The sequence below is a fragment of the Pipistrellus hanaki genome (genome assembly GCF_964339955.1).
Source record: "Pipistrellus hanaki genome assembly, chromosome: X".
NCBI lineage: Eukaryota > Metazoa > Chordata > Mammalia > Chiroptera > Vespertilionidae > Pipistrellus > Pipistrellus hanaki.
The window spans coordinates 11,027,687-11,045,427 of NC_140524.1; the positions used below are offsets into that span (position 1 = coordinate 11,027,687).

The following is a 17,741-nucleotide window of genomic DNA, read 5'->3' on the forward strand; positions in this document are numbered from 1 at the left end:
GAATCCAATATTGAGTTTTGAGTTCCTTTGTCCTTAGCCAGAGGACACATGGTCCAAGGACGGCATTGGAAAGGTCCCTGGGTCGGTTCCTCTCTCCCACTCCAGGGTGGATATGTATTGTGTGGCGCATGGTTTGGTCCATTTGTTTCCATTTGTATTTCATTTAGGACATTTCCACTCTCCTTGTGATTTTATTTATTTTAGATAATTTGAAGTTCAGATGCTCTCTGCCTTCCAGTTATACTAAGGGCATGGGTTTTATGTGGTTTTATTTGTTCTAGTCTTTTTCTTAAAAAAATTAATTTTTATTTGGAAGCTCGGTGGAGAGCTCCATATTGACTTGGCTGCCATTACCTTGGCTACCCAGAATTGCCCCCCTGAAATCGATGCTTTGAATGTGCCAATTCTTCCCAATTTGATTTAGAAATCAAAGGCAATTGTAATAGAAGGGCCACGTTTAAATGTAATAGAAGGGGCAGGAGAAGGTGGTTCTTAAAGTTATATGAAAGAGCAAATGGCCGAGAATAGTTTAGAAACTTGCGCACATCTGCATTTATCATCACTCCTTCTGTGTTTATTATTTGGCTTTCCACTGTGAGGAAGGAGGTGGGTGGGTGGGTGGGTGGGGAGTTGGCGTAGCAAATTCTAAGAATTGTTCTGAAGGTACTGAATTAAGGCAGCACAGCATTGGCAAAGGATGGGCAAACAGACCAACAGGATAGAGTAGAAAATTCAAAAACAGACAAGCCACATGTAGAAACTCAATTTATGACAAGCTGGTGGGAAGGAGATGGTTTTCCATAAAAAATGCTTGGACAGCCGAAACCAGTTTGGCTCAGTGGATAGAGCATCAGCCTGCGGACTGAAGGGTCCCGGGTTCGATTCCGGTCAAGGGCATGTACCTTGGTTGCGGGCACATCCCCAGTAGCGGGTGTGCAGGAGGCAGCTGGTCGATGTTTCTCTCATTGATGTTTCTAACCATCTCTCTCCCTTCCTCTCTGAAAAATCAATAAAATATATATTTTTAAAAAATGCTTGGACAAGTAGTTGTCCATATGGAAAATAAAATCTGACAACATCAGCTTCTGGCAAGCCTGGGAAGCACAAAAAAACAACAAAAGACATACTCAGATACTAAGGTGGCCTGGGAACTGATAAAACCACTTGGGAGGTGATCTGTATGTTCCTTTGCCAAGGGGAGGATGCAGGCCTCCTGGGGCCCAGGGCATTCTCCCTGGATGTGCTGGCCCTCAGGGCGCCTGTTCACAAACGGGCAGAGTTGCAACAGCTCCGAGAGTACAAACAACCGCCCATCAGGCCGATCAGGAGGGGCAGACTGATGAAGATTAGTTCTGAAACAGAGCAGAGGCTCAGAGGACGTGTGGATTCCAGCTCTTATGGAGCAGCAGGGCCACGTTTTGGGAATTTTCACGTTCTACGTAAAAGCGCTTTGCGGAAGAATTCGAACAGCGTGATTTCGTTTAGGTAAAGTTCCCATCAGGTGAAATGAAAGCCTATATTGTTTGGGGATGCATACAAAGGCAGGGAAGCTATAAGGAAAGGCAATGACGGTGGAGAGGGGAGAGTGTGGGGGGGAGGAATGAGAAGGGACACCCAAGGTCCTTTACAGGCAATGTCACCTTTCTTTTTTCCAAGCTGGGTGGTAGGTATGCAAGGGCTCATGGTATTGCTCTTTCTACTCACCCTTATTTTAAAATATATATATATATATTTATTGATATCAGAGATGGAGAGACAGAGAGAGAGAAACATCAATGATGAAAGAGAATCATCTGCACGCCCCACACTGGGGATTGAGCCTACAACCCGGGCATGTGCCTTGACCAGGGATGGAACTGTGACCTCCTGGTTCATAGGTCGATGCTCAACCACTGAGCCACACAGGCTGGGCCATGCATATTTTTAAAAACATATTTGTATTGATTTAAGAGATGAAGGAAGAGGGAGAGAGAGATAGAAACAGCCATAATGAGAATCACTGATCGGCTGCCTCCTGCACGCCCCACTCTGCAGATGGAGCCAGCAAGCCAGGCATGTGCCCTAACCGGGAATCAAACCGTGATCTCCCGGTTCAGAGGTCGACGCTCAACCACTGAGCAACACCAGCAAGGCTACTTACGTCTATTTTGTAAATTCCTTTTTGCATCTTCTCAGTTCTAACAGAAACCATTTTAAACCCTGAAAGTTCTGCTGGATTACCCATGGAGAGGCACTGTGAGCAGGCAGCGGCTGGGAAGCTCAGGAGTTATAATATCTTTGGGCCCTCGTACCTCCTCAGGGAGCTTGACCCTGTGCTCTGACCCTGGAGTCTTGGCCACCGCAGCTGGTACCCTGGCTAGGCTGGCACTGTGGGCATGGTACTAAAGTGCTTTTGCACTCGTTTGCTAAATTGTAGCTCAAGTGCTTCTCACATGCTGATCGCCCCCGCCTCCCCTTCCTGGCCCCCTCCCCCACCCTGGTCCTTAACTAGTGCTCACGTGGGATCCAGCGGAGGCCCCGCGACCCTGCTGGGGGCCCCTGAGCGGCCTCCGTGCTGGGCCACGGGGTCAAGCGTGAGGAACGTTTGTACTTCCTCTTGAGGCCCCTGCTCCGCAGCGAGGCCCCGCACCCCGGCTCCTGGAGGAGAGAAGACTCAAGGTTACATCCAGCCACCGGATCCATGGGCCACCCCATCCACCCACAGCCAGTTTGCCTAACAACCAGCTCACCTAATTACCAGGTCACCTCCAGGCCCCAATTTGGAATTCAAATGAAGGGACTTATTTCCACCATTTATTCTAACAGTGACTCCAGCTTAATCAGTCCTCTAATGATCAATTTGCCTAATTAAAAAAAAAATTAAGCATTTTGAAACCAATTCACCGAAGGCAGGCTCTGTCTCTAAGGCGTGTTTGCAAGGACTGCTTCGCCGCTGGGTAACCGGTTACTGGCTCGCCCGCAGGCTGTTTTTCTGCTGCTTTCAAAATCAGACTGCACTTTAGCTGTAAACAGGCCTCCATATTGCAGCATTTTCTAGAGCTGCCCATTCGCCCTTGGCCTTGGAGTTGCCTGCCTCTGGTTCTGTCTCATGAAGGCACTGGTGGGGGCGAGGTACATACTGTGTCTCACAAGATTGAGTTCACAAAGTAAAATGGGCTTGGGAGGCAGAACGATGCACAATGTATCTTAATAAAATTCACTATGCAGACAACAAACAACTTTAGGAAAAGATCTTTAAGCAAACAGGCAAAAAAAAAAAAAAAAAAAAAGTAGCCGAAACTGGTTTGGCTCAGTGGTAGAGCGTCGGTCTGCGGACCGAAAGGTCCCAGGTTCGATTCCCGTCAAAGGCATGTACATTGGTTGCGGGCACATCCCCGGTAGGGGGTGTGCAAGAGGCAGCTGGCCGATGTTTCTCTCTCATCGACTGTTTCTAGCTCTCTATCCCTCTCTCCTCCTCTCTGTAAAAAAAATCAATAGAAATATATTAAAAAAAAAAAAAAAAAAAGTAATCTCAAGTGTTTCAGAGACAAGCGGGCCCGGCCAGCATGGCTCAGTGGTTTGCGCAATGACCTAGGAACCAGGAGGTAGTGTTCCGATTCCCAGTCAGGGCACACGTAGGCTCCATCCCCAGTGTGGGACGTGCAGGAGGCAGCGGATCAGTGATTCTTTCTCCTCATTGAAGTTTCTATCTCTCCCTCCCTCTTCCTCTCTGAAATAAAAGTTGTTTTTTTTTTAAGAAAAAGATAAGCAGAAGATGTCGCAAATGTTCTAAGCACCCTCCTGCCTTCTCTTGGCCTCTGGACCCCAACGGCTTTGCTGTCAAAGCCCTTCTTGATCCTGGGCAGCTCACGCCATCCTCCTCTTGCGAAAAAAACGGGGCAAGGCTCCGTGTCCTTCAGATAGTCGGAGGCCCGTTAATCCATGCGCTGTTTACTATGGCGCTGGCCCGGAGATCCACGCTAACTGCCTTAGAAACACGGATTAAAACAGGCTGCCCAGGAATGCTTTGTTATCTTTTGTTTGTTTGTGAAAAATCCTTACAATGCCAAACAGCTCGGAGAAAATAAGGCCCCGGTGTAGACGTGGCCCCGGCCTGCTGCCTCTGGAGGCCTGCACCCAAGGCGGCCAGCGCCTGCCTGTGACGTGTCCATGCCTTTTCCTAGGCCTGGGGGGCTCTCTCTAGACCTCTAGATCCTTTTCTGCCTCCAGCGCCCTCCCCTGGAAGCTTTCCTTGAGCAGCCCCTCCGCTGTGAGCCTGCGCCACCTTTGAAGGGCCAGGCTGTGTCCCTCATTCCGCCTTCCCTGCTGTCCCTCACGCAGAAGCTGTGAATATTTTCCTTAAAAATAAATGTTTGCTGAAACCGGTTTGGCTCAGTGGATAGAGCATCGGCCTGCGGACTGAAGGGTCCCAGGTTCGATGCCGGTCAGGGGCATGTACATTGGTTGCAGGCACATCCCCAGTGGGGGTTGTGCAGGAGGCAGTTGGTCGAAGATTCTCTCTCATCGACGTTTCTAACTCTCTATCCCTCTCCCTTCCTCTCTGTAAAAAATCAATAAAATATATTTATAAAAAAAAAAAAAGTCAAGGCACCCATACCCAGCTCCCCTCTGCCCCAGGTTGGGGAGGCTGCCCAGGCAGCTGGCCTTGTAGGGGATGGCCACCTAGAGAGAGGGCTGTGGTGTGGACACAAGCGGACATGGCTGGGCAGCTTCAAAGAGTCCTTAGCAAGGAGGGGGCTGAGCCCACCCTGAGAAAGGGGTGACCCCCCTCCTTGGCAGAAGCCACAGGCAAAGATGGAGCACCCTCCTCCCCTCGACCTTGGGCCGGTGCCCGAGGAGGGGGGCTGGGAGGGGAGGAGAGGTCAGAGCACCCCTCCCGCCCCCCCTTCTCCATTCCGGTCCATTCTAGTCCTGGGGGTGGGGAGGGGGAGCTTTGAGTGGGATGTGAGTCTCGGCTGAATTTTAATCACCCAAAGGACCAGAAAAGTTAATGGTTGGGGGTGAGGGGGCGGGGGTGGGGGGACGTGCCAGCACACACCGTGACTGGCATAAACAAACCCTATTGTGAGTTCCCCCAGTGGGAAGGCTGGTGGAACCCCAGGAAGTGCCAGAGGGGCTGCAGGCCCAGGTCTGATCCCTTGTTCAGGGGCTCTGAGTGCCTCTCACGAAACCTTGAGGTAGCCTCCTTGCCCCTCCCGTCCAGATGGGGCCAGCAGGTGGGCCTCACCTAGGGCTGTCATGTGGGCAGAGCAGGGAGCGGCAGCTGAGTGCAGGGGCAAGGGGCCTCCTGGAGGCAGTCAAGACGGGCATCTGGGGGCAGGAGGGCAGCACCGCAATGGGCCCTCTCCTTTCCTGAAGTGGAGCCAGGCTGGCTTTCGGCCCCTCCCTACCCCATCCTTTAGGCTACGGGGACAGGGAGAGACTGTGAGGCCAAAAATCACCAGGCTGGAGTTTGGGGACAAACAGCAGGGCAAAGGAGAGGGGGTCCCTGAGTCCGCGCTGGGGCAGCCTGCAGGTTGGGAGACCAGAGGCCTCTTTTCCTCACCCACTCACCCTCCTGGATGGGTGACGGGCTGTCAGGGGCGGACAGGCCTCTGGGGAATTCCTGGGCCCCCAGGGCTCCTAGCTCAGACATCCTAGCAATTTCCTAGGTCCTAAATGTCAGAGAGTTTGTTGGGCTGTGTAGACTGGGGACCCCCAAAGCACCCCACCTTGCTGCGTTTCTCGGGCCACCTCCTCCTGGGAAGCCACGTCCAGGGCCCAGCCCAGTAGTGCATTCTCCCTGAGCGTGTGCTGGTTTTAACATTTTTTATTTTATTTTTATATTTTCTGCCGCAGCCTCTGGTCCAGGCTCTTGATCTGTGTGCTCAAGGAGCGTGAACTGCCTTGATATTTACTCTCTGGCCAGTGGGATCTCTGGAACCAGGGTTTTTTGTTTGTTTGTTTTCTCGCCCGCCTCTCTTTTGGCCGCACCAGCTGCACATCCAGGCGGCTCCAGCATCCCATTGCGGGAAATGGCTTCCCCGGCACCCGGCTGCCTGGTAGCTGAGTGGAAACCATGGCAACAGGAAGCGGGGAGGATCTTCCCGTCACCCCGTAGAAAGGGCAGCCTATTTCTGGGACCTGAGCCCAGTTATTCACTAGTTTTGCATTTTGCTGTGAATTTCAATGCTGGGGAGCCGGTGGTGAGGGCGCTGGGCCCGAGTTTGGGAGGGCTGATAAGTGACCTGTCTCCGAAAGAGACCACTTGTGGCCCCTTCGAGGCCTTTGTAGTCACGAGACTTGGTCTCTAGCTCCCGATTGATTCCCTTTTTCAGCCAGAGCAGGCGAAGATGGGTGCTTGGGGCGACTGAGGTGAGACCAGGGCCCCTTGGGGACTCCCCCTCTATTCTAAGAGCCTGCTTGCCTGTTTCTGCCCACAAGGCAGGGTGAGGAGGCTCTGACTTGGGGAGACAGATTCCTCCAATCTAGCGACAAGCGCCTCTCAGCACACGTACACACACACACACACACACACACACACACACACACACACACACACTCACGTGAGTGCGTGCAGGAGCACACGCACGCAGCGCACTCCGGTTGTGTGGCTTTTGGCGCAGACGACTCTGCCCCCTAGCGGCAGACTGCAGACAGAGCGCGGGCTTCAGGGGCCGGCTGCCGCCCTGACTCACTAAGATTCCTTCCAGCCTTGACTAAGTAAAGGGTCTTTGGAGATGAAAGGAGACACATAGGAGACTGGTCCTCCGATGCTGGGTCCAAAGAGAACACCGCAAGCTAAGCTTGGGGCAGGACAGCGTGGGAGAATGTCTGAGAAGGGGAGAGCAGCTGGCTCCTGTCTGGCTGTTCTTTCCGCCCGTTGCCCTCTCCTTGGGTGATGGCAGCTCAAGCCTGTTCCTTTAGGCTGCTCCAAACTGGAAACAACTCCTTAATGCTTCCCCAAAACTCAACTCTTCACCCATTCTGGGGTGTTTAGATCCCAAATAGTTTTTAAAATATGTTTTGATTGATTTCAGAGAGGAAGGAAGAGGGAGAGGGAGGGAGAAACATCAATGATGAAAGAGACTCATTGATTGGCTGCCTCCTACAGGCCCCACACTGAGGATCGAACCCACAGCCTGGGCATGTGCCCTGACCCAGAATCGAACCGTAACCTCCTGGTTCATAGGTCAACACTCAACCATTTAGCCACGCCAGTTAGGTCCAAATAGTTTTTAAATAATTCACCTGTGGTAGGCAGAATTTTGGCCTCTGTTATACTCATGAATATGCTACACTGCATGGCTTTTGCATATATAATTAAGGCTACTATTGACCTGAGCACAGGAAGATTAGCTTGGATTACCAGCTGGGTCCCATGTCAGCACAGGAGTGCTTATAAGCAGAGCTTCACTGACTGAGGCCAGATGGGAGTGAGAAATATTCAAGACAATGAGAAGGACTCCCATCTGCCATTGCCAACTTGAAGATGAAGGGATCTTGTGTCAAGGAAACTGTAACCTCAGTCCCACAGCCTCAAGAAACTGGATTCTTCCAACTTGAATGAACTTGGAAGCAGAATCTTCTAGAGCCTCCAGATAAGAGTACAGCCCATCTGAACTTTTTTTGTTTGTTTTGTTTTTATTTTGAAATTATTATGGATGCATAGGAAGTTCAGTAGAGTGAGGCCCTGTGTACCCTTCCCCCAGCTTCCCACAATGACATCTTATATAACTACTAGAGGCCCAATGCATGACATTCGTGTACTTGGGAGGGGTCCCTCAGCCTGGCCTGCACCCATTTGCAGTCCAGGACCCCTCAGGGGATGTCCACCTGCCAGCTTAGGCCCTCTCCTGCCATGAGCCCAGCTTCTATAACCTTCACTCAGGACAACCTCCTATACCTTCTTGCTAGAGTTGCTCTAGGGCAGTAACAATCTAAGGGTTCCTTTCTGGCTTTTATTTTATTTTTAAAATCCTCACCTAAGGGTATGTTTATTGATGAGAGAGAGAGAGAGAATATCAGTGACTTCCTGTACATGCCCTAATTGGGTACCAAATCCGCAACTTAGATATCTACCCTGACTGCTAATTAAACCTATGACCTTTCCATGTATGGAACATAGATCCAACCAACTGAGGCACACTGGCCAGGCCCTGGCCTTTGTTTTAAAAAATACATCTTTATTTAGATAAAATTTACATACCAATTCATCCAAAGTGCAACATTTGATAATTTTTAGAATATTCACCACTATCACCATATTGTGCAAGCATCGCCTCTGTCTTATTCCAGAATATTTTTATCAGTCCTCCCAACCCCCCAAAGTCCATACCCATCAAGTAGTCACTCCCTATTCCCCCTCCCCAGCCTTTGGCAACCATGAATCTCCTTTCTGTCTCTGGATTTCCTTATTCTGACCTTTCACATAAGTGGAATCATACAATCTGTGTTTGGCTTCTTTGAAGTAGTATAATGTTTTCAAAGTTCATCTATGTTGTAACATGTATAGTGTTTCATTCCTTTTTATGGCCGAATAATATTTTGTTTATTCATTCATCTATTGATGAATACTTGCATTGATTTCACTTTCTGGCTCTCATGAATAAATCTGCCACGAGCATTCATTTACAAGATTTTGTGTGGCCATATGCTTCCTTTTCTCTTGGGTCTATACCTAGGAGTGGATCTGCTGTGTCATATGGTAACTCTATGTTTAACTTTTTGAGGAACTGCCAGACTTTTCCACAGTGGCTGCACCATTTTAAATTCCCACCAGCAATATAGGAGGGTTCCAATTTCTCCACATCCTTGCCAACACTTGTTATTACCTCTTTTTAATTATAGCTACTCTAGTGGGTGTGATGTGGTATCTCATGGTTTTGATTCGCATTTCCCTAATGTTTAGTGATGTGGGCACTTTATAGATAGTCTTCAGAGAAATGTCTACTCAGATCTTTTGCCTCTTATTATTTGGGTTATTTGTCTTGTTATTGAGTAGTAATGGTTCTTTATGTATTCTAAATACAAGTCACTATCAGCTATATGATTTGCAGATAGATTCTCCCATTCTGTGCGTTGTCTATTTCATTTCACTGTGTCCTTTGAAGCACAGAACTGTTTAATTTTGATGAAGTCCAGTTTATCTATTTTTTCTTTTGTTGCTTATGCTACTGGTATCACATATAAGAAGCCATTGCCTCCTCTAAGGTCACAAAGATTTGTGCCTCTGTTTTTAAAATATATTTTTATTGGTTTCAGAGAGGCTGGGGGAGGGAGAGACAGATAGAAACATCAATGATGCAAGAGAATCATTGATCGGCCACCTCCTGCACGCCCCCCACTGGGGATCAAGTCCTCAACCCGGGCATGTGTTTTAACCAGGAATCAAACCTGTGACCTCCTGGTTCACAGGTCGATATTCAACCACTGAGCCATGCCGGCTGGGTTCGTGCCTCTGTTTTTAAAAGAGTTTTATAGTTTTAGCTCTTACATTTAGACTTATGATCCATTTTGAGTTAATTTTCCTATATGATGTGAGTTAGAGGTCCAACTTCATTCTTTTGTTTGTACCTATCCAGTTATCCCAGGACCATTTGTTGAAGAAATTTTTCCCATTGAATACATTTCTTGTCACCCTGTTGAAAATCAATTGACCATAGCATTATGGGCTTATTTCTGGGCTCTCAATTCTATTCCATTCATATATTCACTGAGTGGTCAGATTATTATGATCTCTGATCGCATAATAATCTGGACACTCAGTATATATATATTAGAGGCCTAGTGCATGAATTCGTGCATGGGTGGGGCCTAGCCAGCCTGGCCAGGGGGAGGGCACATGGGCGGTTGGCCGGTCTGCCTGCTGGTCGAACTCTTGGTTGCAGGGACAATTTGCATATTAGCTTTTTATTATATAGGATATACACTGAGTGGCCAGATTATTATGCGTTCAGAGATCATCATAATCTGGCCACTCAGTGTAATTCTATCTATACAAGATTGTGTCATCTGCAAACAGAGTTTTAGTTCTCCCTTTCCAGTCCGAATGCACTTTACTATTTTGTTTGCTTATCTTCACCTGAACATTGTAACTCTTTTGAGAGTTGCCTTCCTATCACTGGAGGACTGGCTTCCATATCTATTTCTTCATGTAGCAATTTAGACATTCTCTACTGCCTGCCTGCCAAGCGAGTTAAGGATTTGACTTCCTTGCCTAGTGAACAAATAGCAAATAGCAAAGACAAGTTCTATGACCTTACCCATCCTTTTCCATGCGTCCCTTTCGAGGTGTGTGGCAATGGGCGCAGGTGCCCTTAGAGTAGCCCTGCCAAACGAGTGTCCTGGGTCTCTGTCTCCTTCCCTACACTCCTTTCTACAGGAACCTGTACATACAATGGACCATCCCACCAGCTGGTTTTGCTAGCGTGGTTCAGGGGTTGAGCATTGACCTATGCACCAGGAGATCACGGTTCGATTCCCCGTCAGGATACATGCCTGGGGTTGCGGGCTTGATTCCCAGTGTGGGGTGTGCAGGAGGCAGCCGATCCATGATTCTCCCTCATCATTGATCTCTCTCTCTCTCTCTCTCTCTCTCTCTCTCTCTCCCTCCCTCCCTCCCTCCCTCTCTGAAATCAATAACAATATTTTTAAAAAGTGTCTCCCTGTTTCAGAGGAATGTGTTCATAAACTTGGCTCATCCAGTCAGTCAAACTCCTCCTCCAAGGACTTTGTACCTTGGAGGAGGAGTTGGTCAAATGATGGTGGGCATACAGGAGAGTTTGGGCTGTGCTAGCTCCATGGCCAAAGGAACAGGAGTAGAGAACCCAGGAGGAGGAGGAGGAGGAGGAGGAGGAGGAGGAGGAGGAGGAGGAGGAGGAGGAGGAGAAGGAGGAGAAGGAGGAGGAGGAGGAGAAGAAAGCAGTAGCTCTGGCCCTGAGCCTCAGCCATCTCAACCAGTGGTTGAGCATCGACCTATGAATCAGGGCTTTGCTGGCAGTAACCCCAAAAGGGTCTGGTGGACACACCCAGAGGGCTGCAGTTCCAGAAGGACAATGACACAGTACACAGGAGAGGGGCCTGGCGAGGATGACGTCATTTTCCAATCTCAGTGGGGGCTACTTGGGGTAACAAGTAATGGCATCCACATGATGAACAACCTTGAGAAGCCACCTGGTCTTCTCAGATATGATTTCTTCATCTTTGTTCTTTCCATCTGTTTGACTCCCACTGCCCTGGGATGAAGGTCATGCCTTCTTGGGCCTCTTCTTTCCACCAACAGCATTTCTGGGGGGCCCATCCATTAGAAACAACACCTTTATAGTGTCAAGTTCATCAGCAGAAGTCAAGGGGAAGACTTAACCACCTACTCCCCTGGAACCTTGTATGAGTATCCTGGGGCTGCTTCAACAAGTGACCACAAACATGGGGTGCAAACAACAGGTATCTCTTCTCCCCCAGTCCTGGAGGTTAGACGTCTGAAACTGAGGTGCCTGCAGAGCTGAGCTCCCTCCATACGCTCCAGGGGAGGGTTCTTCCTCTCCTCTTCCAGCTTCTGGTGGTTGCAGGCATCCCTTGGCTAGTGGCCACATCACTCTAATCCCTGCCTCTGTCTCCACGTGGTCTATGGGTTAAGGAGGTCACCTTAAGATGGACTCTGGTCAAGATGTCCCCATCGCCCCTTACTACAGAGTGAAGGAACACCTTAGGCCTGGGTGATCCCCATCTCCGACAACCTACTTAAGCTCCTCCCCCCAAGGAGCCTTCTGTTTCAGAACTGACACTATTAGCCCCATTTTGAGGATGTACCCAACCCCCTCTGGTCCTCACTACACTTCCCTGCACTGTCTGTCTTCTTGGTACCCAGAGTCCGTGGGCCACCCTCACTGCAGTGGCACCATTGTTGATGGATTGTGGCTTCTCTGCTTCTGCTCCGAGGGTCTGGGACTTCACAGAGGCTGGGCTCTCTGAAGAACTCCCTGGCTCCATCCCCATGTTGCCATCTCTCCGCCTGCACTGCTCTTCCCTCTGACCCGCTTTGCTGGCCAGTCTGCTGGCTCTTGTTTTTGAGTCCCTCTCTCCCCACAGAAGGTTTTTGTTTTTGATGGTACAATTGTTTCTGGTAACTTTAAAAAATATTTCTTTTTATTGATTTCAGAGAGGAAGGGAGAGGGAGAGAGGGAGAAACATCAATGATGAGAGAGAATCATGGATTGGTTGCCTCCTGCAGTCCCCCTCTGGGGATCAAGCCCTCAACCCAGGCATATGCTTGGAATCAAACTTGATGCTCAGCCACTGAGCCACTCTGTCTAGGCTGTTTCTGGTAGCTTTTAAACTAACAGCTTTATTGCTCTAGTCTAGCCGATTTGGCTCAGTGGATAGAGCATTGGCCCGCGGACTGAAGGGTACCAGGTTCAATTCCGGTCAAGAGCATGTACTTCCATTGCAGGCTCAATTCTTGGCCCTGGTCAGCATGTGCAGGAAGGCAACCAATTGATGTAAGATCTCTCTCTCTCTCTCTCTCTCTCTCTCTCTCTCTCTCTCTCTCTCTCTATCTCTCCTCCTCCCTTCCACTCTCTAAAAATCAATAGAAAAAATAGGTCCTCAGGTGAGGATTAACAATAAGAAAAATAACAGCTTTACTGATATAGAATTCATCCATTTAAACTGTACAATTCAATGGTTTTGAGTATATTCAGAGTTGCGGACCCATCATTATAATCTAATTCCAGTGCATTTTCACCCCACCCCCCACCCCCAAGAAACCCTGTGTCCATTAGCAGTCACCCCACTGCTTCTCCAGCCCCTCAGCCCCGGGCAAACACTCATCCACTTTCTGTCTCTGGATTCATAGCAGCTGCTCAGGCATAGTTATTGCTGGGGTGGGCTCTCTACCCTCCTGCACCTCCTGCAACTCTTGGCACCTCTCCTGACGTCCAGCTTGGTCCCACACAAGATCTCGTGGGTACTCAGAGCTGGCTCCATCTCTCTCTCTCTCTCTCTCTCTCTCTCTCTCTCTCTCTCTCTCTCTTAAATCTTAGCCCAGCCAGCATGCCTCAGCACTTGAGTATCGACCTATGAACCAGGAGGTCACAGTTCGATTCCCAGATTCCCAGTCACGGCACATGCTCGGGTTGTGGGCTCAGTCCCCAGAGTGGGCTGTGCAGGAGGCAGCCAATCCATTATTCTCATCATTAATGTTTTTGTTTCTCTCTCCATCTCCCTTCCTCTCTGAAATCAATAAAAATATATTTTTTAAAAAATCCAAATTAAATCTTTATTGTTGAATGTAATACCTATCCCCCCCCCCCCCCATGGACCCCTCCTAGGTCACCCCACCCCCACTCCACATTTTTTCTCTGTCTTGAGCCTGTTTTTATTCAAAACTCTGAAAAAAGGAAATAATCCCAGGCAACAAATTAACAAAGAAGCATAATCCCCCCAGTGTCCTCACTTGTAAGGAAATTCCCAGAGTCTTTAATAAAAGTGAACCCTGACCTGCCAGGTAAAGGGAGCTGCGTTCTGGCAGCTGGTCCGGCTCCTGTGGGGCTCGGGGAGGGAAGGGCCCCCGATCAGACTTCACTCTCACAAAGGTTGCTCTGTCTGGAGTGTGGGGGGGAGGGGGGAGGGCAGGCTACTGAAGGGAGACCCTGTCTGCTTTGTCCCAGCGCCAGGCCTGATCACGGCCCACGTGGGCACTCAGTCAACAGGGAGGGAGGGGGAGGGCAGGAGAGCCTGCCTGAGCCCACAAGGGGCAAGTGTGTAGGGCAGGAGGGAGGGTGTCGTGGCCACTCTGTGGGGACAGAATGGCCCCCCGCCCCAGATTTGGTTTGAATGTGGAGACTGGTGATGCCACACCCACCAAGAAGTTGTGAAAAGGTTCCCTCCTCACCTCCTGAGCTTTCTGGTGGAGAACAGGACAGGTCCCCACGCTGGTCAGAGCATGGCTTGAGAGGTCACAGAATGGAGACAGGCGGAGCTCTTTGTCCAGGTTGGGGCTGGGACCGCTGCTGTATGTGGTTTGAACTCCCAAAGGAGAGAGCACCCAGGCTTTTTGGTCAGCTTGCCCAGAAGTGGGCTCAAGTGAGGGGGCAGAGGGATGAGGCATCATGGCTGTGGGCAGCCAGCCAGCAAGACAGCAGAGTTGGGAGCCAGGCTCTTGATTATAGAGTGGCCCACTGCGAGGTGGCACATGACCTTGGCGGGCACTCTATAGAGTGCATCTCCCCTGCCAGATCATATGGTGAAACCCTAGCCCCCAAGGTGATGGTGTTGGGGGGGGTGCTTTGTGGATGATTAGGTTAGGAGGACAGATCCCTCAGGAATGGAATGGTGAGATTCCACCTTGGGGGGACATGGTGAGAAGAGGTCTGTCTGCAACACAGAAGGGGTTCTCACCAGGACCCCACCATGCTGGCACCCTCATCTTGGACTTCCACTCCCCAGAGCGGTGAGAAAGCAATTTCTGTTCTTTATTAGCCATCCAGTGTGTGGTATTTTGTTATATTGCCTGAACAGTCTAAGTCAGTGGTCGGCAAACTGCGGCTTGCGAGCCACATGCGGCTTTTTGGCCCCTTGAGTGTGGCTCTTCCACAAAATACCACGGCTTGGGAGAGTCTATGTTGAAGAAGTGGCATTAGAAGAAGTTTAAGTTTAAAAAATGTGGCTCTCAAAAGAAATGTCAATCGTTGTACTGCTGACATTTGGCTCTGTTGACTGATGAGTTTGCCGACCACTGGTCTAAAATAAGGATGGGGGTGCAGGATTTGAGGGACCAAGGGCAGAGCATGTGGAAGGGCATGGACTCTAGGGACACAAGTGGTTCCAGAGACATGGAGCTGAGAGGGGTGACAGGGGAGGGGAGGGGGACCCGGAGTGGGGCTGCTGGGTTTGCTGATGGTGGGAGAGGAGACGCTTGAGCAGTTGCCCATGCTGGCACCAGTTTTGCTCAGTGGATAGGGCGCTGCCTGCAGACGGAAGGGTCCCAGGTTCGAATCCCATCAAGGGCATGTATGTGCCTGGGTTGTTGGCTCTCCTCAGCCCAGGGACAGGTGGGGGTGAGTGCAGGAGGCAATCAATCCATGTGTTTCTCTCACACGGATATTTCTCTCTGTCTCTCCCTCTCCCTTCCACTCTTTCTAAAAACCATTGGAAAAATATCCTTGGGTGAGGAAAAAAAAAAAGAAAGAAAGAAAAGGATAGGGGCAGAGGTGGAAGAATGGGTGACAGTGGAATTTGGTTCTCAAGTATCAAGAAGGTTCCAAGGACAAGAGGTAACTGGACTTGCATGTGGCTGCTCTTCAACAGAGTGCTCCTCGGGCGAAGGCCCCTGGGGAAGATGGGAGTGACTCGAACACTTTGGATATGGTCCCATCTCTGAAGATCTCCCAGGCCTAGCCCGGCCGGTGTGACTCAATGGTTGAAGTCATGAAGGTCATGGTTCAATTCCCGGTCAGGGTACATGTCCGGGTTGCTGGCTCTGTTCCCAGTGTGGGACGTGCAGGAGGCAGCCGATCAATGATTCTCTCTCATCATTGATGTTTCTCTCTCTCTTTCTCTCTCTCCCTCTCTGGTTCTTCCTGAAATCGATAAAAATATACAAAAAAATTAAAATAAAAACATATTAAAAAACAAAAAGATTCCCAGGCTTTCCTGGGACCTTGCTGGGCACAGCCTTCCTCTGTGCCCTGAATACCTCTCCCTCTTCTCTGCTTCATGTGAGCTTCAGCCTGAGCCCCACCTCCTTCCTTCCCTCCCTCTTCCCTCTCTCCCTCCCTCCTTCATGTGATCCACAATAGCAGGATGGGCACCATGAGAAGAGCTAGATAAGGCAGTGAGGCAAATACCATACAATCCTCTTCCGCATCACCTCTATCGCTTGCCTTCTCTGTGCGGGGACTAGGTGGATCCCTGGGGGAGGTCAAGGGTCCAGGAGTTGGGGAGAGAGGGGGCATGCCACATTTGGGAGCGGTGACAGGTGACAGGGAAGAGGGGGGCCCCCTCAGTGGGTGTGCCCCGCTGGTAGGAGCGGAGATGCTGCCTAGGGGTTTGCCGGTTCCGATGGGTGGCTAGTAAATTATTCATTTGTCAACCACTGCACCCAGGCTGCCTGCCAGGAGGATGGCCCGTGACCCAGGGCTTGAAAAATTCATGTGTTCATTGAGTCATTCCCTCGCCTCACATTCACGGGCACCTACCACTTGCTGAGCCCCAGCCTCTTCACATCACAACAGGCCCAGGGGAGCAGCGAGAGTCCCAGCAGCACTGCTTAGCTGGCGAGCACAGTAGGCGAGGAGGTGACAGGCCGGGGCCAGAGGAAAGAGGGCTATGGTTTGGATGTGGGCACGTGTGTACACGTGTGCACCTCTCTGTCCATGGGGGGAGTGCCTGATGGGCATGTGTGTGTTTATGTGTGAGTGCATGGAGAACAATGTATGAAGTACATGGATATGGGAGGCTGGGATCCCCAAAGACCCACAGCTCCTTTAGGCCAGTGGTCGGCAAACTCATTAGTCAACAGAGCCAAATATCATCAGTACAAGGATTGAAATTTCTTTGGAGAGCCACATTTTTAAAACTTAAACTTCTTCTAACGCCACTTCTTCAACATAGACTCGCCCAGGCCGTGCTATTTTGTGGAAGAGCCACACTCAAGGGGCCAAAGAGCCGCATGTGGCTCGCAAGCCGCAGTTTGCCGACCACGGCTTTAGGTGGGTGCTCCAGGCTCTCTGGGTTTCAATCTCAGCTGGGCCAGAGAAAGCTGGGGAGAAGGACGGGAGGCAGGAATTCCTTCACTGGGCTGAGCATGCGCAAAGACCCTCAGCTGGGTCTCCATCATCTTCAGGGAGCTGCTCTAGGTCCTTGCCATAAGTGGCAAAGTGGTGGCACCTGAGGCTGGCGACCCCACAAGGACTGGCATGTCAGACCTGGGCCGTCCGTTCAGCCTCACATTTTAGGAAGCTGACATTGTGGGCTAAGGAGTAGCACCCCCAAAAGATGTGCCCACGTCCTGATTCCTGGAACCTGTGAACGTGACCTTATTGGCAAAGGGGTCTTTGCAGAAGTAATGAAGTTAAGGATCTTCAGATGAGCCCATTCTGGATTTCCCTGGCGGCCCCAAATACAATGTGTCCTTGTGTGAAGGTGGAAGCAGAGATAGGAGTGATGTGGCTACAAGCCAAGGGATGCCTGAGGCCACCAAAAGCTGGAAGAGACAAGAAAGGTCCTCCCCCAGAGCTTCCCCTTCAGGCACCCGTCTCAGACTTCCGGCCTCTGTAATTGGGAGCCGGTAAATTCCTGTTGTTTTAAGCCCGCAGCTTGTGGTCATTGGTTTCAGCAGCCATGGGAAACAGCTGGCTGAGGTGGAGAGAAGACTGGGGGGAGCTGGTGGGGTGGGGGTCTGAGGAGGGGAATGAAGGCTGGGGAGGGGGAGTTGGGGGTATGGAGCCATCAGGAGGTGGAGCCTTGTCCCAGCTCTCTCAAATCAGAATGGTCCGAGTGAGGCTGTGAGTTCCTTTGGTGCACCACACACACCTATAAGGCCTGCTGCACCATTTCCTGTTTGCGCCAGACACCAACGAAAGAGTGGCATGGCTCTGTGAGTTGAACACTCAACATTCATCCGGCAAACACGGGAAACTTGCTACTGCGGGCCAGGCTGGGAAGGCGAGCAGCAACCAGATCCCCAAGGGCTGCAGGGGATCTGCTGCAAAACAGAGACAAACACCCCTAACGCCCTCATTCTGCGCGCAGCTCCTCCT

At 50.4% G+C, this 17,741-nt stretch overlaps 1 long non-coding RNA gene across 1 annotated transcript in view; it reads right to left on the bottom strand.

The window, feature by feature from the left end:
- The window catches only part of LOC311615761, a 156,592-nt gene that overhangs the window by 117,612 nt on the left and 21,239 nt on the right, over window positions 1-17,741 (bottom strand). The window lies entirely within an intron of this gene.